Raw genomic sequence first — 27,628 nt, 5'->3', positions numbered from 1 at the left:
TAAGGTCAAGGAGCGTACATCCTGTGCGGTGCGCTTGTATCGGAAAGGAGATACTTGGTATCATCTCTCATCTACAAGGCCGGCTGTTTCTGGTTCAACGCTGCCACCAAGGGCAACCATCTGATGATCTACGCCCACACCAGTTGGAGCCATCTCACCGAGCCCACCACGCCGTTTCCAGCTGCACGCGTAGGAGGTCCTGGAAGGAGATTCATTGTAGTGCCTTTTCCATGGGCAAAGCTGACCAAGTGTCAATCTGCTGTTTGAAAGGGAGAAATCACTCAATGGTGATTTGAGTCACATGTCCCTTTTCATCAATTCACAAGGATAGAGTCACACTGGGAATGAAGTCCCGTGACCTTTCCTGCGATCTCTGGCAGTGAGCCAGGATTCAGAAAAAGGCTGAAAACGCCTCTTAAAAAAAAAAAAAAAAAAAATCAACCAACGACTGACAAACATCCTTCTCCTTCGACAAAAGAACTTCTTCTCAAGATGGCTTCGATGAAGAACTCTGCTACTAATTGCTGCATTGTGACGATTTTTCTCTTGTTAATTGTTGTGCCATTTTCAATTTTAATTTCGATATCTGTATTTGCAGCTTTTTTGACAACTTGCGGTTGTTGCTGTATTCCTTGTTTGAGATCGTTGTGCACGCGGCTTATTGCCACAGCCATTGAAAAGCAAGATGTACAAAACAAGTCGTCTTATATGATGGTTGAATCTGTAACTTCTAAAAGCTATGACTGCGGTGGCGACATCAGATGACGATCCGGCTGGAATTTTTCTCTAGACTATTTCTAAGGGATTTAATGTCTTATTTTGAACAAATATATTTTGTTCATTGAGGGACTGAAGACATTTAACATTTTCTATGCATATTTTTACTGTTTATGAATTTACTTATAGTATATAGATGCCATATAACTGTGATAATGTTTGTGTGAAATATATTGGACATATAACTGTATTGTAATGAATAACACTTTTCACTCCCTTCCAGCTGGTGAGATAGGAATGCACATGGGAGGCATGTTCTCAAGTTCTCATGGTGATAACACTGTGGGTCTGAGGGAGTCTAGGTCGCATGGTAGTACCTGTCTAATCATATATTTCCGGCTTTGGACGGAACTGGAGTAAACATGTCAGTAAATCACTTGTCTGTCTATTATAATTACTAACCCTTTGTCCAGCCTCAGAGGAGGAGTATGCTTTTTTCATCTATAAAGCGACTGTGTGTTTTCATATTGACACACTTGAGGCTTAACATCACCTTTGAATGTAAGCATGTCTTGTGTCTTTTAGGAGCTCCTAAAATAAATCTTTTGCAAAAGAAGCTTCTTCATCAGATCTCATTTTTCAATTATTTTTGAACACGCAAAGATTACACTTAATATAGTAATCAAATAATACCTTCAGAGTCAACTGTGTGCCTTTTCTCGGCTTACGGCCATACTACCCTGAGAAAGCCCGATCTCGGAAGCTAAGCAGGGTTGGGCCTGGTTAGTACTTGGATGGGAGACCGCCTGGGAATACCAGGTGCTGTAAGCTTTTTTTTTTGCGCCTCCATCGCAAAAGTAAACTTTCACAAAAGACCTCAAGTGCACTAGCTACTCGCTAGCAGACAGACGCACAGTAAAACTGACAGGATGAGAGCTCAAAATGCTGTCAAAATGTTTTTTCCGCCCCAATTTGGGACGAGTGTAACCTTTAAAACAGTCAACTGTGTGCATTTTCTTCGGCCTACGGCCATACTATCCTGAGAACATCCGATTTCGGAAGCTAATCAGGGTCAGGCCTGGTTAGTACTTGGATGGGAGACCGCCTGGGAATACCAGGTGCTGTAAGCTTTTTTTTTGCACCTCCATCGCAAAATTAAACTTTCACAAAAGACCTCAAGTACACTAGCTACTTGCTAGCAGACAGACGCACGGTAAAACTGACAGGATGAGAGCTGAAAATGCTGTCAAAATGGTTTTTCCTCCCCAATTTGGGACGAGTGTAGTAACCTTTAAAGGAGTCAACTATGTGCTTTTTCTCGGCTTATGGCCATACTACCCTGAGAACACCCGATCTCTTCCAGTCTCGGAAGCTAAGCAGGGTTGGGCTTGGTTAGTACTTGGATGGGAGACCGCCTGGGAATACCAGGTGCTGTAAGCTTTTTTTTGCACCTCCATTGCAAAAGTGAACTTTCAAAAAAGACCTCAAGTGCACTAGCTACTCGCTACCAGACAGACGCGCGGTAAAACTGACAGGATGAGAGCTGAAAATGCTGTCAAAATGATTTTTCCGCCCCAATTTGGGACGTGTAACCTTTAAAGGAGTCAACTGGGTGCTTTTTCTCGGCTTACGGCCATACTACCCTGAGAACACCCCATCTCGGAAGCTAAGCAGGGTCGGGCCTGATTAGTACTTGGATGGGAGACCACCTGGGAATACCAGGTGCTGTAAGCTTTTTTTTTTGCACCTCCATCGCAAAAGTAAACTTTCACAAAAGATGTAAAACAAGACAAAATTCCTACTTTAAACAAACCAAAAAGTATTCTTAAAATGCTAATCAACCCCACCTCTTTTACAGAGTAGTGGGGCTTGTAAAACACAGCAGGGAACATTGCAAATGAAAACCCCCGTGGGATCATAGATCACAGTGCTGTGAGAAAAATCAAAAATTAACCAGCAAATTCGCCGTAGGTGTTCCACATCTATGGGTTCCAATCCAGAAGCTGGAATTTAAAAGAAAAATGGGCAAAATTTAGAAGACCAAATCCAAAGAGCATCAAATAACGGAAAATAGAGTAATTAAGATGAAATAAATTTTACCAAATATCCTATCACAAATTCACATATGTCGTTTTCAATTTCCGAAACTGCGTTGCTATAGATCACATCTCCCAATCTGACACAGTACAGAGTGCAAATGTACACAATCAGACCAAAATACGACCTGAGGGGCAAAACTCAGATGACCAGAGAGCTTTGAGTCAACAACTGGAGTCAATATCCATTCCTGTCCAGCAGATGGCAGCAGCTGCGCAGGGAAAAGTTCAAAGCGGGCACTGGGTCATTGGAAATCCCATGACAGTTGTGATGAGCCCCATATGTCTGCTCAAAAAGTTAATGGACATTATGCTCAAACAATGCATAAGAGTCATTGAACAGTCACAGGGCGAGCGGATATACAGTGTACCATCCTTGTTGCAGTCTGTGTGGCCGCAAGTCCCCCATTTCTCGTAGCCACGTGAAGTTTGTCGGCCACTAATCACACCAAGCAGATGCAGGAAACAACTGTCCACATCCGTGGGCCCCAGCCCAATCCAGCACGTTGTCGTGTCACCCAAGAAAAACACCTCTGGCCAATGATTGAACCTGCTTGACACATTATACACTCGTAATAGACAGAAGGAGATGAGATCACAGCAAAAGAGTACTATCTGCTTATTGTATTTGACTTTTTTATTATTATTATTTTTTAATTTGTTCACTACACTATAGCAAGTAGTATTACTATATTTACGCATATGTCTACCATAGACTTCTTCTTCATTACATGTAACCTCAAATTATGCCTAAAATGTGACAACTACCAGTCAGCGCCCACATGGGGGTCCAAAGCCTCAGGACTGCCCTTCAAAATGGCCGACACCAAATTCTGGAATGAAACTCAGAGAGAGAGAACAAAGGTTAAATCAGTTTCACACCCACGACTGAGTTATCAGAGAGGCAGAGGAAAAAAAATAAATAAAAATTCTTTATCAAAAAAACAATTATTACTCCACATTCAACTATAAAAGCGGACCTAATCATATAAAATAATATGGATGCCTTGTACCTAACACCCAGACCTCAACAGCTGTGCACAGCTTGAAGCCAACCAGTCCTGACGAGTCCTGCAAACACTCATTAAAATAACAAACAGACGGTGCTTGAGACAAAAGATTACAAGTCTCCTTCTCAAAACAACAGCTCACCCCCACCTTTAATCCTACAGGCCTGTGTTAAAACAAGGGTAGGGGGGGGGGGGCTTAAAAGTCTTACAGACAATGGAGGAATTCTCCCCAAAACAAAATATGTACAACCAGTTCTACAACATTCCAATCTCACACCCTTTTTATTTGGGGACAAAGGAAAGAGAGAGGGGAAGAAAATACTTTTCACCCTTCACAATGAAACCTGTTTTTACCACTTACCTATGCAAACGCCATTACCACACCTACTTTATCTGTCACCCGCATTTGGAGACAACGAAAAATACTTGTCTCCAACAAACTCTCTCCTCCTTTCTATTCTTCTCCATTTTTATAACAAAGAACATCAGAACACCATCAATATACATCATCAAACATACAGTTAAAGACAGTGAGGAGAAAAAAACACAAATACTTCCATCTTCCATCAACACTCTCCCATCCAAATGCAATCCACCTTTTTCATTGTCAGGGTCACTCAACGTATACAACAAAACATTCACAACCTCCTGCAGGCACACAAACAAGAAAAATCTCCCCCCAAAAAAATCACACAATTCACTCTGGCCCTTACACAACAAAAAAACATCCCTTACAAGTCACACATTTCACAAATGCTAGCCACATATTCCTGCACACAGATTCATCACACAGTCTAGCAAACAAATTCACATTCCATCTGGCTCCAGCACACACTCATCATACGCAACACAGATAAACCATCATCATTAATTCAGTGACATCTCACTTGTTGTACCAGTTCAATATGTTATAGCCCTCACAGCAACGTTGCTCATCACTCCCCCAAAAAATAAAAATAACCACAGACAAACACAAAATATCTCCGAAGTGCACGGACTCACTAAATAAAATACACCATGCCTACGTCGAAAAATAAATATATCTAGATCTACCGATTTCTTGGTCAATGGTATAAACCACGACGTCAATCTGTGCCTCTTAAAACTCATATCTCACGATTGCTCCGTAAGCAACCTGTACACCTCTTCTGCGCATAATCCATCGTAACGTTACGTCCCTAACTCCAACCTAGATAGTCACGACACAAACTCGTCGCAAACATTTTAGAAGACAAGCAAATAAGACCTCGTGGCGCCAAAACTCCACCACGGAACCAACAAACAAACGCGTACACTAAACAAAAACAATACCTGTTCACTCAGATCTCACGTACAACTTAGCTAAATTTAGCCAACGAAACCCGTTGCAGAGTCCACCACAGACAGGAATCCATTGTTTAACGAGGATAATTTTTCCCCTTACCTTACATTTAACTTGGCGCCATGGATCCTGTCTGTCGAGACTCCGCAACCAGCAACGTCGAACGGCAAATCTCGAACAGCGGGGTCACCATTTGAACGATGAAGGATTCTTACTATTTGCGTGTTCATGCCGTCAATTAATAAAACATACAATGAGATCAGTGAATTCAGGCATTTTCTTGTAGATTTATTCACGAATTCGAGGGCAGGAGAATATGCAGTCTACTCACTCATATTGTTTCTCAACTGTGAAGCCCAACCCCCTGCTCGTCACTAATATCTCTCTTTGTCCTTCAAGATCCCTCCCAGCTAGTCACATGATACCTCCTCCAATCACCACATGTTCCCCTTCTCTTTTTCCCCCACGCAGTCGCAAGATGTTACACAGAGATCAGATAAGAGTTGACATTGTTTTTCAGAGGAGACTTGCTGGCGCCTAGCATAAACAAAGGGATCTAATTAACACATTCGTTTCCCCCCATCTCATATGTTCTAAAGAGAACAAAGAGAATCAACTCCCTCACATCATTTGAATTCTCACACAAAACTATACTGAGTAAATCAAAGCAATTTTGTCCAATTCTAAATAGTTATAACTAAATCAAAACAGTTATAATTAAATTGTAACTGAATATTTACTTCAACAATGATCCTCTATTTTAGCAGGGATTATTCACAATAAAGGTCGTGGTCCTACGCATACCGCACAATTTTCGCCAAAGGCACGCGCTGCTTCGTTCGCAAGCAGTAGCCAATTGTTACTGCCGCCGGACAATCCTGTCGTAACACGGAACCACTCAACTACACCATCAATCGGTATACTAACCGCCTCTACCCCGGTCTCCATCGTGTATTTAGTAATTTTTGGTTGTTCTAACTTATTCATAGTCTTATTAACACAAACTAAAATTGGAAAATAGGGATCAGTTCAGGAGAACCATGCCCATAACAATAGCCCAAAACAGGAGGTATTATTTATAGTTACATTAGGCGGCCGTATATTTCCATCAGGAAGAGCAAAGGTCAATTCGAGTTGACCCCCCATTTTACGCAGCGTTACCCTTTTGCTAAAGAAAATTGCCTCCACGCTTGATCCTGGTGGCCAGTATCGTCCGCTCTGGGTGGTTAGAAAAGCACTCCAGTCTAGTCGTAAAGCATGTCCTGTCAAATACCACCAGTATTTCACCCATACTCCTCCCTTAGTCTGCCTCCCTCTTTTAAATCCCTTCAAAGATTTAATGGGAATTTTAACAGAGGTGTTCATGTTTGGGGCAACTGTCACAGCAATTGAGTTATTATAAGTCCAGGATATGATCCAGGGAATGTGTGGGGATTTAATATCTCGCTTAACACGATGTGTTGTAGTTACGTTCAAATTTGCATCTAGGGGCTTCCAAAAATACCAGATTGGCATAACAATCAATATGAGGAAAAGTGTTGTGATGGAGCAGCAGACGGAGGTGTGTTCCCGCTTTGAAGCCATCTCGTGATGAAGTTCTTTGTTGAATGACAAGGGCGTTTGTCAGTTGTTGTTTTTTTGTGAAAAGGGCGTTGTCAGCTTCTTTCAGAACCCTGGTCAACTGCCAGAGATCCAAGGATTGGTCACTGGGATTATCTTCCCAAAATGTGACTCAATTTTGGAATGATGCCCGGGCACCTGACTCAATCTCCATTGAACGATATCCTCCGCGAGCAGGCAGCTGGATACTGGGAGCAGGTGTGGTTTTCCAGTTGAATCTGTCAGATGGCTCCCACTGGTGGGGGCGTCAAACCAGATCCGGCGGGCCTCGGGGATGACAGGTGGTACCACGTGTCCCCCTCCTTATGCAAGGGCACTGCACAAGACGTTCTCTCCGTCACTTTGTGTGGTCCCGTCCACCTAGGAGCACACCATTTGCGTTTAGTGACTTTTAACCACACATATTCACAATTATTTATTTCCGAAGGAACATCTGGTTGTTTATTTGTTAGCTTGGAGAACGTAGATACTATCTGTTTAAGTACTGGAGGTCCTGCAATGTGCGACTCTCCCAGCGGAACATTAGGAGCCGGAAATGGTCTGTTTGTGTGACCTTCAAACGGAGTCCAGCCTTTAGCTGAATTTAGTGACATTCGCACATTCATTAATGCAATAGGAAGAGTTTGTAGCCAGTTCAATTTTGATGAGGCCAGTGCTTTAGCCAATTTTTCTTTAATATTTCTATTCATTCGTTCAACTTGTCCTTGAGATTGAGGATGGTATACAGAACCAAATGTATGTTTTAGCCCCAATGTTTTTTTCTACTTCCTGTAGATGTTTGCTTCTGAAATGGGTTCCATTGTCTGATCTAATTTTTCTGGGAAACCTATGTGATGGTATGCAATGATTAATAAAATGTTTTACCACGACCTCTGCTGTTTCAGATTTGCAGTGATATGCTTCCGGCCACCAGGAAAAAGAATCCACTACCACCAATAAATATCGGTATCCTTCCACTGGTTTTATCATATCAGTGAAATCCATTGAAATCACTTGTCCTGGAGCAGTTACTTCCGGATCGTGAGTGCCAGGAGGAGGTTTAGATGTAGGCATACTGTTGAATTTTTTACAAACACTGCAGTCCTGCAGTTCACTTTTAACAATTTGTCTCATGTAAGGATGCCACCATTTGCTTAGTCATATTATTGTTTCCTCTTCACCAACATGGCATATTCCATGGTCTTCAGAAATTAGAATTTTTAATTGTTTCTGTGGTGGGATATATTTACCTTCTTTCCGCCATATACCTGCTCCATCTTTTTGTCCACCTTTTGACAGCCAAACACTCTGTTCCTCCGGACTGGCTTTCTCCTGCCACAGCTTGATTGTTTCCAAAGTTATTTCTTGTCCGACTCCCAATTCACCTCCGCTCACCATCAATTGAAGTGTTGGGCTGTAGCCCGCTGCTTGTTTTGCCGCCTTGTCTGCAGAATCATTTCCTACTGACACAAAATCATTATTTTTTGAATGTCCTTTACATTTTATCACAGCTACTGGTTTGGGCAGTAGCAAGGCGTATTTCAAATCAAAAATGTCTTGGTGGTGTTTGATAGGTGTCCCTGAAGCAGTCATGAAGTAATTTCTTTGCCATTCTTTGATGGCTGTATACACAACCACATGTGCATACGCAGAGTCAGTGTAAATGTTCACAGTCTTATCTTTTGCTAATTTTAATGCAGTTGTCACAGCCACTATTTCTGCTCGTTGAGCTGACTGAGGCCCTGGAAGTCTCTCTGCCACTCTTAGGTCAAAAGTTGTTCCAGTCATCTGTGTTACAGCAAAACCTGATTGGAGTCCTTTATTACCCTTAAAACAACAGCTGTCCGTAAATAACGTCAAGTCTGGGTCATCTAGTGGGATGTCGTAAAGGTCATTTCTCAGTGAGTTGTCTTCCAGAATTCGCTGAGTGCAGCAGTGGGGTTGTCCCTTCAACATGCCTTCTGCCATGTTAATCCCCTCATGTATAAACAAAATGTGAGGTTGTGTCAAGACTGATTCAAACTTTCTCTGTCGTCCCCCTGTCATAGTAAATGCTTGGCTGGTGTTGACATTTAACTGTTTCAATTTACATCTAACTGTTTCAATTTAGTTATACATGTGTAGAGTAGAATGTTCATATGTTAACTCAGTCACCAGATGTTTAGGAAAGGGTGTGATAAGGATTGCTTTTGATCTCATCTTTATTTGAAGTCCCCTCTCTGTTCCCGGAACAGCAGAAGGAGACCAGAAGGTTCCTGTTTATTTAGTGGGGGGACGTTGAGCGGTTGAGCGCTCTGCTTCTCAACTCATCCTGCCATAAAATGTATAGGGACCAGAATCTCTCTACGTCAAAGACTCTGGTCAGGAAGTACTGTTTTTTGTAGAGGTTCAAAGGAGAGGATAGGCGGGGCTGAATCTAAAAGAAATGTGTATAAAGATGCCACATGATTGTCACAGACACACACACCCTGGGCAGCGATATCACCTTTTGCAGTGAGGAGGTTCCTGTGTGTGTCTCCAAAAGCTTTTGGAATAAAAAACTTGCAAGAAACTTCTTCATCGATCTCATTTATAATTTATTTGAACAACGCAGATGATTACAAAATCCATGTAATCATTACACTGGTTACGTACTGCACTGTACTATGTGATGTACGTACTGTCAGCGGATGATGTAACACAATATGAGATGTTTTCTGAATCAAGCGAGCTAGTGCTGAAGCAAATGCTGCGCACATAGGATGATGCTGTTCATATTTTTCAAGAGGTGTTGATTCATAAAGGCAAACATGTCTATTACCATTCTCCCTCTTTTGAAAAAGAACAGCCGACACACTCGATGATTTCTCAGAAACATCAAGGAAAAACATCTTAGTGTAATCAGGAACGACAAGAGCCGCGGCTGATGACAAAAACTGTTTTAGCAGAACAAAAGAGGTCTCAGCATCATGAGTCCAATCAAGAACATGTGACAGGTTTCTCATTCGTTTTTCATTCACTAATTGTCTAAGAGAATGAGTCAGTTCCGCAAAATCCGGAACATGATGTCTGGAATAGTTGCACAGACCCAGAAAAGCCAACATTTGTTTCACATTTGTCGGTTTGGGATGGTGCAAGATGTCATCTTTGTGTGACGGAGAAATACCTGTTCCATGCTTTGATATAAGTCTTCCCAAGAAAGAAACCTGAGGTCGGGCAATTTGGAGTTTGTCCTTGGAATACTTCAGGCCCACCGAAGCCAGGTGGCTCAAAAGGAGCTGTGTAGCTTGAAGGCAGGACTCCTTGGACGGTGCAGCTAGGAGTAGATCGTCCACATACTGCACCAAAAGAACATCAGTAGGAAGTCGGAGAGGTGACAGCAGCTGTCGAAGGGAAGCATTAAAAACTCCAGGAGATAACACAAACCCTTGTGGCAATTGGGTATATGAGTAACACTCATTATTCCACGTAAATGCAAAATACTTTTGCATAGACATGTCAAGAGGGATGCAAAAAAATCATTTGCAAGGTCAATGCAGGTAAAATGCGTATGTAATGGAGTAATTTGTGACAGCGCACAATGCGGATTTGGCACCGGCAGTGCAGGTGTCAAAACTTTAGCATTCATAGCTCTGAGATCATGCACCATACGAAATTTGCCAGTATTTTTCTTTTCTACTGGGAGAATGGGAGTATTGTAGCTAGACCTATCAATTTCACAAAGAACCCCCGCTTTTAGCAAACCATTAATTGCTGCTGAGATGCCAATTTTCCCGTCAGGCTTCATTTGGTACTGCAGCACCCAAACGGAGTCAGGTTTTAATTCAAAAGTTACTGGAGCAACATTACAGAGGCCTACATCAGTCGGGTCAGTAGACCACAGTGCAGGAGGCAAGGTTTTTAACATGTCACCAGCAAGGTCGCTGTCAGATGTCTCCCTCCCATGATGTCGGTCCAAAAGCTGGCTTTCTAAGACAGACATGGAAGCAAACAAATCAGATTTAATCCAATAGGCATCAAGAGTTTTGGAATATAATAAATCTGGGTGTATAGAGTGTTGCCAATCAGTTGCTTTTGTGCAGGCCAGGACAAATGGACCCAAATCTTTCGCCGTGTGCTGGGATGACACCATCAGTGATATATGAGGATGACATGCCAGCACAGATTCCTCAGGTGGTTCCGCCATCTCATACCACCGAGATTGTTATTCAGTCAGATTTACAGAAAACGCGACACCGGGCCTACCTGCGAACAGATCACCTACACGCAACTTCCAGGTGTTGTCAACAACTGTACGGAATGTTTCACCATATATCTCATCACCACATCTGTCATAAAAGAGAGTGCAATGTATACAGTCAGATATCGTATTATATGATCTCAAATTACGAACCCAAGGAGACCAATTTTTCCAAAAAGTCTCAGCATCCCTCCAGCCGGAAGAATCAGTGTCAATCTTTGCCCAGTAGATGTCCGCAGTGGTGCATGTCATGGCGTGTTGAGGTACCACTGGAAGCTGGGGGCAGACGTTGGAGGCAGAGGCACCAGCGCAGTAATAAGTATGTCCATCTGGGAACTGAAGCGTGAGTCCGTCCGGCCCGCACTGGATCAATGGTGCAGTTTTTATGAGAAGGTCCCTTCCCATAAAATTCGCTGGACAGTTCGGTGCATACACAAATTCATGTAAAAAAGTCTGTGTGAAGCATTGCGTGTGTATTGGAGCTGTCAAATTCACAATAGTTTGTTCTCCCTTGAATCCAACCAGCGAAATGCCATTCGCGGTGAGCGTACAGTCAGGCGGCAATGTCATAATGGTAGAGTGACGAGCTCCAGTATCCACCATAAATGATAAGGAAGTTTCCTCTACCTCCATCTCAATCATCGGTTCCTGGAGGCCTTTGGATGTGAATTCAGGGCCCAGTCATTGCGGAAACTGTCCACCAGGTGGCGGCAGGAACTGCTGATTTGGCACAGGCGGATATTGTTGTTGTTGTGATGACATCCGGCGTGTGGAAAAGCCCTGTGAGCCACGTCCCCTCTGCTGGTAGTAGCCGCACCCTCTTTGTTGTCGTCTGCCTCTGCCCCTGATGACACGTGAGTGCTGTCGGCAGGTATTTGCCCAGTGGCCAGCTTGACCACAGTTAAAGCAGTAATCTCGACCAACAAAAGGAACTGACTGAAACATAACACAATCTCCCACAACATTATTAGGTGATGACATAGCAGTAGAAGTCGGAAGAACAAAATCCTCCTCTTTTTTCTTTAAAGTTTGCAATTGCATAATTGCTAATTGTAATTCAGTATTCTTATTTTTTTCAGTTTTTGATTCGATATATTTTGCATACCTTCTCAAATGATGTTTAAGATGGGCTAACCATCTAGCATGTTCTGCGCCGGGCAAATACGGATTTGCATCCATAGCCTGTACAATAGACTTAGGAACACCTTTCAGCACAGCTGCTCTGAAAACTTGCGAATATAGTGCAGAGTCAGTTGGCAAGTGTCCAGTTTTCAACGAAAATTCCACAAGAGCACGGTCAATGAATGCCGCTGCTTCTTCGTCAGCTTTCGGAGCAAACATCAAGTCAGATATGATAATTTATTATTATTATTATTTATTATTATTATTATTACAATTCATCGAGGACCTCAAAGAGTGTCAAATAATTATCACGTGATAGTGGCTCACCATCCATTAAAGATGGCATTCCTGAATTAGTCATCAACACTTCGAGTTGAGAGAGAGGACAAGCGTGTGTCAAGAGCGCACGCACATCCCCCGCTGTCAAAATCTGACCTATCACCTCTCTCTGCAAAGACCTGAGCCAATTCTGCCCTCCCGCTGGCAGTGGGGGAAGTCTCTGCAAAAGCACGCTTAAGTCAGAAGGTAAATAAGGTTTATACATAGTAGCAGAATTCCCGGTGGCTGGGTCTACTTTTGTCAACATAGGTGCTTGCAAACCTACTTTAGAGCGAGTCACAGGCTGTTTAGGAGTACTGTCTGGGGGTCTTTCGGTCATACTAATGTCACGTGGTCTTGAAACAGCCTCAACGGCACATGTCAGATGGGCCAGCTTCCTCTGTATGTCTTCAATTTGATAGCTGTTAGTAAATGCATTAGAAGCTTCACCAGTCATATCATGGTCTTGTTGTCTAAATAATTCATCCCGTTCAGCCTTCAATACACGGTTTTGTTCCATCAATTCGTCTTCTGCAGCTTTTTCAAAGCGAGAAAGAATGGAACGCCATTTACTATGAGCTAACTATGGAACTTCCGCATGTCTAGTCAATTCCAAACCGAAAGCTCTCACTTGGTTAATTTTTTCCTGCGGATCATCTCTAATAGCTAACACTTTATCCAATTTCTGTTCTAATTGTTTCACTGAGGCATTCACGCCCGCAGCTAACGCATCCGCGGCCTGTAAAATAGAGTCGCGCGTTAGCTTCATATCAAGATTGCCACCATTCAAATCCACATCGAGATTTCCACCATTTACAGTCAAAACAGGTGCCTGCAAATTTTGCAGCATCTGAATAGCAGTACTATATGGTGATTCAGTAAACGGGTTTATAGGGTCAAACCTATCTCCTGTGCGAGCCTCTGCGTACGCTGGAGGAGCTGTTAGCTTAGCATCAGTCTCTTTGTCATCAGCATCATTTAACACAGCCATCCGAGCGATCTTTACAGAGCTACCCAAAGCTAACATTCTAGCATTAACCATCATCTGATCCACTTTCTTAGTGTTGTCAGATTTTTCTTCCATTTGAAGAAAATATAGATGTGTCTTTTAGCTGTTTATCCAGCGCTTGCAGTTTCTTCGCACAAACAAGTTCAACCGATTTCATCAATGATACCAAACAAACCGTAGATTGTAACGGCGGAAACCATCCTTTTTCAACAAATGCGCATCCAGTCATTTAAAAAAATCTTCAAATTACGTCTCCGTCTTGCGGGCAGAGCCCCTACCGCGACATCGGAAGCGCTTGCGACCTGTGCAACCAATAACATGTTCCGAGTATGAACCAGAAGTGCATCCAGGTCAAACCCACCTACAAAAATCTGAAGAAAAATTACTTATTGATAAGAATTTTAGCCAAGCGTACTCTGCCCTTTATAACAGTAGACAAAGAGGAGTCTGTATACTCATACATAAGAATTTACTCTTTACTTTAAATAATACAATAATAGACCCAGAGGGCCGATACATTATTATTCAGGTGACTATATTTGATAAAATATATACACTTGGTAATTTATATGCCCCTAATAATGACGATCCGGCCTTTTTCCATGAATTTTTCTCTCAGCTGTTTGATTTAGCAGCGAACTCTATTATTATTGGAGGAGACTTTAACACAGTCTTAAATCCATTAATTGACCATTCTAATAATACAACATGTAGGCGATTACAATCTACTAAAATAATAGGGGAATATATGGATGACTTTGGCCTCGTCGACAGCTGGAGACTTAAAAACCCAAATAAGAAGGAATTTACCTTCTTTTCCGCTGTGCACCGGTCTTTTTCAAGAATTGATTATTTTCTTACAAATAACTCTATTGCTGATAAAACTGTTACAAAAATACATCCTATTATTATTAGTGACCATGCACCAGTCTCCCTTTCCCTACAAGTTGATTATACCTTTAAACCACCACCGACATGGCGGTTTAACATCTCACTGCTAAACAACGCAGAGTTTGACAAAATTATAAGAAAAGAGTGGGCAGACTTTTTGGAAATAAATGACTCTCCAGACCTATCGCCATCTCTTCTCTGGGAAAGCAGTAATTAGAGGTAAAATTATATCATATTCATCTTATAAAAAGAAACAGGATCAAAAATCAGAAAAAGACTTGGAAGATAAAATTAAACAACTGACGGATGAGTACGCAATAAACCCAAATATGGACTGACTTACAAAATACAGTTAGACGATATGCTAACTAAAAAGACAGTTTATAATACAACAATTGAGATACAACAACTTTGAATATAATAACAAATCAGGTAAATTTCTTGCAAACCAACTTCAACGTAATCGGGAAAAGTCTCTTACAACGGCTATTAAAGGGACAACTGGTGAATGCACACAATCACCAGAAGAAATTAATCACATTTTTTATAACTATTATCTGTCACGGTTTGAGAAAGGAGGACCCAGATGCAGAGAGGAAGGCGAGCCAGGGCAGGGATGCGGATAACTTAGATTTAATAATAGTAATAAATGAAAACACAAAATCACGCACACAGGCGGACAAAAGGAAACACAAACTCACGCACACAGGCGGATAGCAAACAAACACAAAAGCATGCACAGTGGCAGCAAAAAGGTAAGTCATGGAGATCAGCAGCTGGTTCTCGGATAAGCGTTTACCAGTCGGGTCAAGTGAGTAGTGTCGCAGAGGAATATCCCGACACTCCTTGCTGTTTCTCTCAGGCTTTTAACTTGGCCTGATGAGCTAACGGGTTACAGGTGAGTGTGGTGGGCTCCGCCCACCAGCTGTCTCCCCAGCAACTGCAACTGAAACAGCACAGCTGATACTAATCATGACAGTACCCCCCCATCAACGAACGCCCCTAGGCGGACCACCTGGCAGAGAAGGATGTGACGAATGGAAGTCGCGAACCAGTGACTGGTCCAGAATCCAGGAGCGGGGGATCCACTGGCGGTCCTCGGGGCCGTACCCCTCCCAGTCGACCAGATACTGCATCCCCCTGCCGCGTTTACGAGAGTCCAGTATGGCCCTAACCGTGTAGATAGGCTGCCCGCTGACGACCCGGGGAGGTGGTGGGGGCGCGGCCGGCGGGCACAATGGGCTGGCCGAGACCGGCTTGAGCAAGGACGTGTGAAAAACTGGGTGTACCTTGAGCGTGGGTGGCAGGTTGAGCCGAACTGCCACCGGGTTGATCACGGAGTCGACCTCAAACGGGCCGACAAACCGAGGCCCCAGTTTCTTGGAGCTCCCTGCCAACTGCAGGTCCCGGGTGGAGAGCCAAACTCTCTGACCCGGTCGGTAGGATGGTGCCGGAAGCCGGTGCCTGTCCGCGAGCCGCTTGTTGCGGTCCGAGGTGCGGCACAGGGCCTTCCTGGTGTCCTGCCAAACCCTGCGAGCCCGGCGGAGGTGAGTATGGACCGAGGGGATGGCCACCACGCCCTCCTGGCAAGGAAACAAGGGGGGCTGATAACCACAGGCCGCGTGGAACGGGGACAACCCTGTGGCAGAACATACGAGAGTGTTGTGGGCGTATTCGACCCACGGGAGGTGGGACGCCCACGAGGAAGGGTGCTGATGGCATACGCATCGGAGCGCCGACTCCAAGTCCTGGTTGGCCCGCTCCGTCTGCCCATTAGATTGGGGATGGTGGCCTGAAGACAGGCTAGCCGTAGCCCCCAAGGACTTGCAGAAGGCCTTCCACACCCGGGACACGAATTGAGGCCCCCTGTCGGAGACGAGGTCCACTGGTATCCCGTGGATCCTAAAAACGTCCTTTATCAGGACATCAGCTGTTTGCAGCGAGGTGGGCAATTTAGGCAGGGCGATAAAGTGGGCCATTTTTGAAAACCGGTCCACCACTGTCAAGATTACCGACTGCCCGTTGGAAGGAGGTAGCCCGGTGACGAAATCCAACGCCACATGCGACCAAGGACGGTGGGGAATGGGCAGGGGACGGAGCTGGCCGGATGGTTTCAGGCGAGAGGACTTATTACGGGCACACGCCGCGCAAGACGCGACATAGTCCTCAACGTCCTTGCGCAGCCCGGGCCACCAAAATCTCTGCGCCACCAGGGACAGCGTGCGACCCACCCCTGGGTGACATGCCACCCTCGATGCGTGCCCCCACTGCAGCACCTCTGGCCGGAGGTGAGTGGGCACGAACAACTTATCGCCAGGGCACGCTACCGGGGTCTGCCTGCCGTCAGCTGCCTCCACCACCCTCCGCTCAACCTCCCACTGGAGAGCTCCCAATACTCTGGACTCCGGCACAATCGGTCCGGGTAGAGACCCCTCGGCGGCCGGACCGTGCAAGCGGGACAGGGCATCCGGCTTGGTATTCCGGGATCCAGGTCGGTAGGTAATGAAGTAATTGAAACGCGTCAAGAACAGGGCCCAGCGTGCTTGGCGGGGATTCAGTCTCCGAGCGGACCGTAAGTATGACAAGTTTTTATGGTCCGTGAAAATTTGGAAGGGTTCCGCCGCGCCCTCCAGCCAGTGCCGCCACTCCTGCAAGGCAAAAATTATGGCCAGCAGCTCACGGTTGCCCACATCGTAATTGCGTTCTGCCTGGTTGAGCCGACGAGAGAAGAAAGCGCAGGGATGCAGCCTCTGGTCAACCGGGGATCGTTGGGACAACACCGCCCCCACTCCTGTCTCTGAAGCGTCAACCTCGACGACAAATGGAAGAGTTTCGTTAGGGTGTGTCAAGACCGGTGAACGTGAAAACAATGACTTCAATTTAACAAAGGCGGCCTCAGCCTGCTGAGTCCAAATAAACTGAGTTTTTGTAGATGTAAGCCTTGTCAGAGGTTCCGCTTTCAAGCTATAATCGCGGATGAACCGACGATAGAAGTTAGCGAACCCCAGGAATCTCTGCAAGTGTTTTCTAGACGTGGGTGTTGGCCACTCGACCACGGCCTGGATCTTGGCCGGGTCAGCCCTCAATTGACCTCTTTCCACAATATACCCGAGGAACTGGACCGAACGGGTGTGAAATGCACACTTCTCTGCTTTCACGTACAGCCGGTTTTCCAGCAGCCGCTCCAGAACCAGCCGAACGTGTTGCTGATGTTCTGCTAGGTCTCTGGAGAAAATCAAAATGTCGTCCAGATAAACAAAACAAAAATGATTAAGCATGTCACGCAAGACGTCATTGATAAAACACTGAAATACTGCGGGGGCGTTTGAGAGGCCAAAAGGCATAACTAAATACTCAAAGTGCCCAATGGGTGTTTTAAAAGCTGTTTTCCATTCGTCACCCTCCCTTATCCTAACCAGGTAGTAGGCACTACGAAGGTCCAATTTAGTAAACACCGTAGCAGAGTGTAAGGGAGCGAAGGCTGAATCCATCAGTGGCAATGGGTATTTGTTTTTAATTGTAATATCGTTCAAACCACGGAAATCGATGCAGGGGCGAAGGGTCTTGTCTTTTTTTTCCACAAAGAAAAATCCTGCCCCTAGCGGTGACTTGGAAGGCCGAATAAGACCGGCAGCCAGCGATGTTGTGACATACTCCTTAAGGGCTTGGAGTTCCGGCTTAGCTATTTGGTATAGGCGTGTACTAGGCAGCGGTGCGCCGGTAAGCAATTCTATCGCGCAATCATAAGGCCGATGTGGAGGGAGAGATAAGGCCCGGTCTTTACTAAATACCTCCCGTAAATCGTGATATTCCGCTGGCACATTTTCCAGGTTAATTGATTCCCCAGTTGCCTTCGCTGGGCCACAGTGGTAGTCCACCGCTGACCGCAGGCAATGGGAGTGACAAAACAAGCTCCACCTCTCTAACCTAGGCCTGCCCCAGTTTATGTCTGGGTTGTGCCTGGCCAGCCAAGTCAGACCCAGGACCACTGGGGCTGACCGGGAGGGCATAATAAAAAACTGTCTAGTCTCCACGTGATTTCCTGATAAGCGCAGGTGTAGACCCTCTGTTCTATGGGTAATCACCCCCAAGAGGCGCCCATTAAGGTCATACATCTCCTTTGTTTTCTCGAGTCTAATCATCGGACATTTTAGGATGTTGACAATTTTCGGGTCGATAATACAATCATCCGCCCCCGAGTCCACCAACGCCGTCATTTTTACATTCACCCCACCCCAAGTCATTTCTCCCGACAGTTGTAGTCTTTTAGTGTCCAATGGACTGTTAGGGTCACATGCTCCTGGAGACTGAGAGTACTCACACTGGTTGTTGCGTTGGGGTTGAGTGGTTGCAGCTGGAACGGGTGCGATGTCCCGACGTCTATCCGGCCGCCTCCAACACGTGGCCGATTGGTGTCCGAGCCGACCACAATATTGGCACGCCTGATTTCTCCATCGGTTCCTGTGTTCCGCCGCAGGGAGCCGTCCTCCCCCCAGCTGCATTGGCTCGATACCATCTCCCGTCGGAGGGCGTCGCCACGAGGCGTCGGGAGGCGAGGCGCCGAAGAAGCGCCCCGCGGACGTGGTCGAAAACGGTGAAGCAGCCGTGTCTGCCTCCTTTGGTCGTCGGTCCTCCTCCCGCTCCCGCCGTCGCTCCCGCAATCTATTGTCCAAGCGGATGGCCAGGTTGAGGAGTTCTTCTAGACCGGACGTCTCATCCCGTGCTGCCAGCTCATCCTTGATTCGCGGGCTGAGTCCCCGCCGGAAGATACCACACAGCGCCGCCTCGTTGAAATGGCTCTCGGCGGCCAAAACCCGGAAGGAGATGGAGTACTCTGCCACGGACAAGTCGGCCTGTCGGAGGTCCAGCAGGCGGCTGCCCGCCTCCTTCCCTTTTACGGGGTGGTTGAAAACGTTCCTAAATTCCTGCAGGAAGGCAGAAAATGAAGCTCGGAGTTCGGGATTGGCTTTACTCACCGCCATCGCCCATAGCGCCGCCTGGCCGGAAAGTAGGCTCATTACGAAAGCGACCTTGGCGCCATCAGTCGGGAAGGTGTGCGGCTGTTGATCTAGAACCAGGCTGCACTGATGAAGGAATTGGTCGCAACCCCCAATTTGGCCAGCGTAGCGGGGAGGATGGGGAATATTGGGTTCCCGAGCTACAGCATTGCCAGCTGATTGGAACGCGGAGACGACAGGTGACGCCACGGCTGCACGTAAGTCCTCTGCTGCCGTGGATTCCGGCCTCTGCTCCACCTTCAAGGTGAGCGACCCGATCTGGGCGGTCAGCGTCGACAGTGCCTCCTTCAGCTCGCGGAAATATAGTTCGTGCTGTCCGAGTAAGCGCCCATGGCTGGCCATGGCCTGGCACAGGCTGTTGGGATCTGCGGGGTCCATAACTGGTCGGGATATTCTGTCACGGTTTGAGAAAGGAGGACCCAGATGCAGAGAGGAAGGCGAGCCAGGGCAGGGATGCGGATAACTTAGATTTAATAATAGTAATAAATGCAAACACAAAATCACGCACACAGGCGGACAAAAGGAAACACAAACTCACGCACACAGGCGGATAGCAAACAAACACAAAAGCATGCACAGTGGCAGCAAAAAGGTAAGTCATGGAGATCAGCAGCTGGTTCTCGGATAAGCGTTTACCAGTCGGGTCAAGTGAGTAGTGTCGCAGAGGAATATCCCGACACTCCTTGCTGTTTCTCTCAGGCTTTTAACTTGGCCTGATGAGCTAACGGGTTACAGGTGAGTGTGGTGGGCTCCGCCCACCAGCTGTCTCCCCAGCAACTGCAACTGAAACAGCACAGCTGATACTAATCATGACATTATCGTAACCTATACTTAGAAACTAACAAGCCTAACCCTGAGCATATTGAGGCATTCCTCAGTAGCTTAAATATACCTCAGTTAACTACTGAATATAAAGACATGTTAGATGCGCCACTTACTATAAATGAGTTGTACAGTGCTCTAGATAGTATGCCTAATGGCAAAGCACCTGGCCCGGATGGTTATCCGGCTATATTTTTTAAGCACTTCTGGTTAATGCTTGCTCCACTATTCTTAAGAGTAGTAACAGAAATTAAAACTAAGGGTTACATACGCCCACACATGAATACAGCAGCAATTAAACTTTTATTAAAGCCAGAAAAAGACCCCACCCTTCCATCAAGTTACCGTCCGATTTCACTAATTAACACTGATATTAAAATTATCACTAAGGCTTTCACATCTAGACTAGAAACAGTAATCTCGACAATCATTCATAGCGACCAAACAGGCTTTATTAAAGATCGTCACTCTACTAATAATATTAGGAAACTCTTTAACCTTATTAGCATGTCACAGCGGCATGATAAAAAGGCAGTTATTATATCATTGGATGCAGAAAAAGCTTTCGACAAAGTTAATTGGTCCTTCCTCTTTGCTGTTTTAAATAAATTTGGCTTTGGGAAATCATTTGTCCACTGGGTATCAGTATTATATGATTCTCCTAAAGCTACAGTTACTACTATTGGGATTATATCTCAGAGCTTTACTTTACAGAGAGGCACAAGACAGGGATGCTGAAAGAGGAATACATTTATTTTGTCCTCTTTGCGTGTTCCAAAAATGAAGATAGATTTAATGTAAGAAAAATACACCTTTGCAAAAATGATTTTTAATCAGTCAGAGATCTCTGGACAGATAACAGCCTCTAATTCATCACTTAAACAGGTGGGATTCAGAGCGTCAAATGTAGTTCTTCCGCATGTACAATGGTTTCTTATAGTTAAAAGACCTCCTTTCTTTCATTTGTAGACAAAACATACTCTCTGGGTATTTTTCCATGAGCGATGGCGAAAACAGAGTCAGGTGTGGGTGTTCAAAACAGATTCTGTTCTCAAGGACCAAATGTGTTTTCGCACAAAACGCTGAGAAGGAACTTTTTTAGACTAAATAGTATGTCCCAGTTTAAGGTCAGATTATACCGAAATCAACACCATCTGCTCTGCACAGGACACAAAACATTTCGACAAGGTTAATACTGAATAATTAAAATGTTAATAATGTGTAACAATGGTTAATATATGAAATGAAGTATTAAAAATGTTACAATATCTATCCATGCCCACTATCCCCTTTATTATTTGCAATATTTATTGAGCCACTTGCATTAGCCATACGCCAGGAAAGAAGGATTCAAGGAATTCACTCTGGGGTAACAGAACATAAAATTAATCTATATGCCGATGACATTTTACTTTATTTAGAAAAGCCGGCTACTTCGCTAGGGGAAGTATTTAACTTAATAACTAAATTCTCACAGTTATCAGATTATTCTATTAACTGGACAAAATCAACACTTCTACCTATTACAGAAAATTCATGGAACCCTGCAAGCCAGGACCCACACTACTCATTTCCTGTAGGTAATTTAAAATACTTAGGCATAAAAATTTCACCTAAATTAACTGATTTAATTCATTTAAACTTTTCTCCACTTCTGGATAACATTTATAGTGACTTGGAGCGCTGGAATAATCTTCCTATTTCTCTAATAGGACGAATAGCCACCATTAAAATGAAAGTTTTACCCAAAATAAACTATTTTTTCTCAATGATTCCATTTAAACCTACGGCTAAATGGTTCTAGTTGTTGGACTCAGCCGTTACAATATTTTACTGGAATAAAAAAAAAGCAAAGATTAGTCTATCTACTCTTCAGAAAAGTAAATCCAAAGGTGGTCTAGAGGCACAAATTTTATGTACTACTATATAGCTAACCAGCTACAATATATTGTTCTATGGACACAACCCAACAGAGACACTAACTGTTGGCTGGAACTAGAACAGAAGGATTGTAATAACCTCAGACTTCGAGATTTACTCTTTATTACAACATCGATTAAGCGGCATAATTGTTTTAAAAACCCAATGATTTCCGCCACCGTGACTGCCTGGTGGAAGGCACTAGAATTGACAAACGCCCAAGTGGAGCCCTGTGGGCTTTCTCCCCTATGGCATAACCCCGACTTTCAACTTAACAACCAACCGTTTTATTTAGGTGTGTGGGAGCAGAAAGGAATTACACATCTCCACCATCTCTTCTCAGATAATATGTTTATATCATATACATCCTTGCTCCAAAAATACAATATAAAAAACTGATTTTTTTTACATTATCTACAAGTTAAAAATATGATAAAAAAAAAATTCCAACACTTCGGGGTACGCTCCAACCGCCTGTTTTAGCTAAAGATATTAACAAGCTTTCTCCGACAACAACAAAAAAACTTTCAAAAATATATAAGCTACTTTCATATACTGATAAAATGTCTTTACCCATCTCGAAATGGGAGACAGACTTGTTTATAGCACCGGAATCTGACTTTTGGATTCAAGTTTGTGAAAACGCATTTAAAATGACAAAACACACAAATTTACAACTTATCCAATATAAAATTATTCACAGAACATACATTACTCAATATATGATGAAGAAAATGGGACTCTCAGACCCCGACATTTTTCTCCAATGTTTACAAAACACTACAGACACTTATGCTCATATGTAGTCCGGTTATGTATTTCTGGACTAAAGTCTTAGAAAAACTTTCCGCTATTTTGGACTGTAGGATACCTTTATCTCCAAACTTGTGTTTGCTAGGTGACCTAACAACAACTGACTTACCACATAAACAATTTCAATCTACACTTGTAGCGCTTACTATCGCTAAAAAAACAATTCTTGTTAACTGGAAAAATAAACAAACTCTGAATATCGACCAATGGTCTAACCTCCTCATAAATCACATTTTAATGGAAAAAATATCTGCCTCAAATAAAAACCAAATATCAAAATTTATAGAAACATGGTCTACGTATATAGAATTTTTCAACCTAATTCTGGTTACTTAATTCTGTCTGTTAGCGAGAGCCACTACATCGTGATAACTTACATTGATGTTTCTGCATTTGGCAATTTATTATTATTTTATATTATTAGTATTGGATTTTTTTTAATGGGCTTTAGGTGAACTGATGAATACACACACGCTCACACGCACGCACGCACACACACACACGCACATACACATACTCACCCACATACAAAAAAAGTGTATATATATATATATGTGTGTATATGTATATATATATTTAAAAAAAAAAGAGAAAAAAAACATTTTTTTTATTTTTTTTTTTTTTTTAAAAAGGAGAGCAATGATGATGTCAAATCGAATGAACAATACTGAGCTCTCCTTAAAAGGAAAAAAAAAAGTTCAAACCACTAGGTGCCACGGTCAAAAATGTCCTCCATAATTTATATTAATTATATCCAAGTCGTATTTAATATTTATTAAGTCAGTGATGTCTCACTTGTGGTACCACAATTCAATAGGTTAAAATTATTCAGCAACGTTGCTCATTACTCCCCCCCAAAAAATTAAAACAAAAAATAAAAAAATCGAAAAAATAAAATAATAAAAAATAATTACAGACGAACATGAAATATCGCTTCCGCGACAAATAAATAATTATCCGGATCTATCGATTCCTTAGTAAATGGTGTAATAAAGCCGTTACGTCAACCTGTTCCTCTTAATGCTGTTTTAGTTCAGCTGCGCATAATCCAACGTGACGGTACTTCCGTAAAAAAACGACCATCACAACGTACGTGTATAGTTCAATGTCGTAGTAAAATCTAAAATCAAGGACTTTGTGTCCCTCCGTAACAAAAAACGACTTCAAACTCCACTAATACTCGTTCACTCAGATCTCATATACAATTTAGCCAATTTAGAAGACAAAAAACAGCTGTAGCGATCCCAAACAGACAGAATTTCTCTACGTGGATAAACGTGTCCACTTACCGTTCAATTAATATGGCGCCAGAAATTCCATCCGTCCGTGAACATCACAGCTTGAAAACGTCAAAACGTTCGGGGTCACCATTTGTAAGATTACATGTATTTTTGTAATCTTTTGCGTGTTCAAATAAATCAGAATTGAGATCGATGAAGAAGTTTCCTTGCAAGTTTTTATTTTAGAAGCTCCTAAAAGACACAGAATCAAGCTCACTCAAAAATTGGCGTAAAGCTCCAAATGTGTGTTGAATAGTGAATCTTCAGCATCTTTATAGAAAAAGTCTTACATTGGGACCTGTCCCCACCCTTCTCTGAATCCTTAGCAGAGTTGTGATATAAAGCACGTACAAGTTTCTGACAGAGTTACTTCCAGACTTTGGAGAATTAATGTGGACAAGCTTTGCCCTTTGGACTTTTAGACTTTACGACCTGATGACCGTTGACCAGAAACTCTGACAGTATTTTAAACATACCCTTCAGATAAATCAACAGAAACTTTTTAACACATTCCATTCTCACAGAAAGAGAGAGGACAGAGTTCAAACAAAGTTCAAAGAAATCATTATCACATCCTTATTCATCAAGCTAAACATGGTTATATTTTACATCTACACATGTATAACTAAATTCAAAACAGTTAAAATATAAATTGAAACAGTTGAATGTCAACACTCTTTTTTCACCTCCATCGCAAAAGTAAACTTTCACAAAAGACCTCAAGTGCACTAGCTACTTGCTAGCAGACGTTGCACGGTAAAACTGACAGGATGAGAGCTGAAAATGCTGTCAAAATGTTTTTTCCACCCCAATTTGGGACGAGTGTAACCTTTCAAGGAGTCAACTGTGTATCTTTTCTCGGCTTACGGCCATACTACCCTGAGAACGCCTGATCTTGTCCGATCTCGGAAGCTATGCAGGGTCGGGCCTGGATAGTACTTGGATAGGAGACTGCCTGGGAATACCAGGTCCTGTAAGCTTATTTTTTTTGCACCTCCATCGCAAAAGTAAACTTTCACAAAAGACCTGAAGTGCACTAGCTACTCACTAGCAGACAGACGCACAGTAAAACTGACAGGATGAGAGCTGAAAATGCTGTCAAAAGGTTTTGCCGCCCAAATTTGGGATGAGTGTAACCTTTAAAGGAGTCAACTATGTGCTTTTTCTCATCTTATGGCCGTACTACCCTGAGAACGACCGATCTTGTCCGCTCTTGGAAGCTAAGCAGGGTTGGGCCTGGTTAGTACTTGGATGGGAGACCGCCTGGGAATACCAGGTGCTGTAAGCTTTTTTTTTGCACCTCCATCGCAAAAGTCAACTTTCACAAAAGACCTCAAGTACACGAGCTACTCGCTAGCAGACAGACGCACAGCAAAATTGACAGGATGAGAGCTCAAAATGCTGTCAAAATGTTTTTTCTGCCCAACTTAGGACGAGTGTAACCTTTAAAGGAGTCAACTGTGTGCCTTTTCTCGGCTTACGGCCATACTACCCTGAGAATGACCGATCTTGGAAGCTAAGCAGGGTCGGGCCTGGTTAGTACTTGGATGGGAGACCGCCTGGGAATACCAGGTGCTGTAAGCTTTTTTTTTGCACCTCCATGTCAAAAGTAAACTTTCACAAAAGACCTCAAGTACACTAGCTACTTGCTAACAGACAGCCGCACGCTAAACTGACAGGATGAGAGCTGAACATGCAGTCAAAATGTTTTTCTGTCCCAAGTTTAGACGAGTGTAACCTTTAAAAGAGTCAACTGTTTTCTTTTTCTCGGCTTACGGCCATACTACCCTGAGAACGCCCGATCTCTTCCGATCTCGGAAGCTAAGCAGGTTCGGGCCTGGTTAGTACTTGGATGGGACACCGCCTGTGAATACCAGGTGCTGTAAGCTTTTTTTTTGAACCTCCATGGCAAAAGTAAACTTTCACAAAAGACCTCAAGTACACTAGCTACTTGCTAACAGACAGCGGCACGCTAAACTGACACCCGCACGCTAAACTGACAGGATGAGAGCTGAACATGCAGTCAAAATGTTTTTCTGTCCCAAGTTTAGACGAGTGTAACCTTTAAAAGAGTCAACTGTTTTCTTTTTCTCGGCTTACGGCCATACTACCCTGAGAACGTCCGATCTCAGAAGCTAAGCAGGGTCGTGCCTGGTTAGTACTTGGATGGGAGACCGCCTGGGAATACCAGGTGCTGTCAGCTTTTTTTTTGCACCTCCATGGCAAAAGTCAACTTTCACAAAAGACCTCAAGTACACTAGCTACTTGCTAACAGACAGCCGCACGCTAAACTGACAGGATGAGAGCTGAACATGCAGTCGAAATGTTTTTCTGTCCCAAGTTTAGACGAGTGTAACCTTTAAAAGAGTCAACTGTTTTCTTTTTCTCGGCTTACGGCCATACTACCCTGAGAACCTCCGATCTTGTCCGATCTCGGAAGCTAAGCAGGGTCGGGCCTGGTTAGTACTTGGATGGGATACCGCCTCGGAATACCAGGTGCTGTAAGCTTTTTTTTTGCACCTCCATGGCAAAAGTAAACTTTCACAAAAGTCCTCAAGTACCCTAGCTACTTGCTAACAGACAGCCGCACGCTAAACTGACAGGATGAGAGCTGAACATGAAGTCAAAATGTTTTTCTGTCCCAAGTTTAGACGAGTGTAACCTTTAAAAGAGTCAACTGTTTTCTTTTGCTCGGTTTACGGCCATACTACCCTGAGAACGCCCGATGTCGTCCGATTTCGGAAGCTAAGCAGGGTCGGGCCTGGTTAGTACTTGGATGGGGACCACCTGGGAATACCAGGTGCTGTAAGCTTTTTTTTTTTGCACCTCCATGGCAAAAGTCAACTTTCACAAAAGACCTCAAGTACACTAGCTACTTGCTAACAGACAGCCGCACGCTAAACTGACGGGATGAGAGCTGAACATGCAGTCAAAATGTTTTTCTGTCCCAAGTTTAGACGAGTGTAACCTTTAAAAGAGTCAACTGTTTTCTTTTTCTCGGCTTACGGCAATACTACCCTGAGAACGTCTGATCTCGGAAGCTAAGCAGGGTCCGGCCTGGTTAGTACTTGGATGGGAGACCGCCTGGGAATACCAGGTGCTGTAATTTTTTTTTTTTGCACCTCCATGGCAAAAGTCAACTTTCACAAAAGACCTCAAGTAAACTAGCTACATGCTAACAGACAGCCGCACGCTAAACTGACAGGAGAGCTGAACATGCAGTCAAAATGTTTTTCTGTCCCAAGTTTAGACGAGTGTAACCTTTAAAAGAGTCAACTGTTTTCTTTTTCTCGGCTTACGGCCATACCACCCTGAGAACGCCCGATCTCGGAAGCTAAGCAGGGTCGGGCCTGGTTAGTACTTGGATGGGAGACCGCCTGGGAATACCAGGTGCTGTAAGCTTTTTTTTTTGCACCTCCATGGCAAAAGTCAACTTTCACAAAAGACCTCAAGTACACTAGCTACTCGCTAAC

At 43.8% G+C, this 27,628-nt stretch overlaps 3 non-coding genes and 10 pseudogenes across 3 annotated transcripts; all 13 read left to right on the top strand.

Moving 5' to 3' along the window:
- Window positions 1-1,439: 1,439 nt before the first annotated feature.
- On the top strand, window positions 1,440-1,548 carry LOC144046910 (5S ribosomal RNA; annotated as a pseudogene).
- A 190-nt stretch (window positions 1,549-1,738) lies between these two features.
- LOC144047279 (5S ribosomal RNA) lies at window positions 1,739-1,847 on the top strand (annotated as a pseudogene).
- A 191-nt stretch (window positions 1,848-2,038) lies between these two features.
- On the top strand, window positions 2,039-2,157 carry LOC144046088 (5S ribosomal RNA). Its single transcript, XR_013292398.1, has one exon. It is a non-coding gene; the product is annotated as a 5S ribosomal RNA (ribosomal RNA).
- A 185-nt stretch (window positions 2,158-2,342) lies between these two features.
- On the top strand, window positions 2,343-2,451 carry LOC144047066 (5S ribosomal RNA; annotated as a pseudogene).
- A 22,565-nt stretch (window positions 2,452-25,016) lies between these two features.
- On the top strand, window positions 25,017-25,135 carry LOC144046880 (5S ribosomal RNA; annotated as a pseudogene).
- Window positions 25,136-25,324: 189 nt separating this feature from the next.
- LOC144047039 (5S ribosomal RNA) lies at window positions 25,325-25,443 on the top strand (annotated as a pseudogene).
- A 187-nt stretch (window positions 25,444-25,630) lies between these two features.
- LOC144047235 (5S ribosomal RNA) lies at window positions 25,631-25,739 on the top strand (annotated as a pseudogene).
- Window positions 25,740-25,925: 186 nt separating this feature from the next.
- On the top strand, window positions 25,926-26,044 carry LOC144046182 (5S ribosomal RNA). The gene has a single exon (XR_013292487.1). It is a non-coding gene; the product is annotated as a 5S ribosomal RNA (ribosomal RNA).
- A 205-nt stretch (window positions 26,045-26,249) lies between these two features.
- Window positions 26,250-26,358, top strand: LOC144047378 (5S ribosomal RNA; annotated as a pseudogene).
- A 186-nt stretch (window positions 26,359-26,544) lies between these two features.
- Window positions 26,545-26,663, top strand: LOC144046466 (5S ribosomal RNA). Its single transcript, XR_013292757.1, has one exon. It is a non-coding gene; the product is annotated as a 5S ribosomal RNA (ribosomal RNA).
- A 186-nt stretch (window positions 26,664-26,849) lies between these two features.
- LOC144046867 (5S ribosomal RNA) lies at window positions 26,850-26,967 on the top strand (annotated as a pseudogene).
- A 188-nt stretch (window positions 26,968-27,155) lies between these two features.
- Window positions 27,156-27,264, top strand: LOC144047356 (5S ribosomal RNA; annotated as a pseudogene).
- Window positions 27,265-27,448: 184 nt separating this feature from the next.
- Window positions 27,449-27,557, top strand: LOC144046460 (5S ribosomal RNA; annotated as a pseudogene).
- The last annotated feature ends 71 nt before the right edge of the window (window positions 27,558-27,628 follow it).

Source organism: Vanacampus margaritifer, chromosome 2 (genome assembly GCF_051991255.1).
Source record: "Vanacampus margaritifer isolate UIUO_Vmar chromosome 2, RoL_Vmar_1.0, whole genome shotgun sequence".
In the NCBI taxonomy this organism is placed as follows: domain Eukaryota; kingdom Metazoa; phylum Chordata; class Actinopteri; order Syngnathiformes; family Syngnathidae; genus Vanacampus; species Vanacampus margaritifer.
This window is presented reverse-complemented; position numbering and strand designations above follow the sequence as displayed.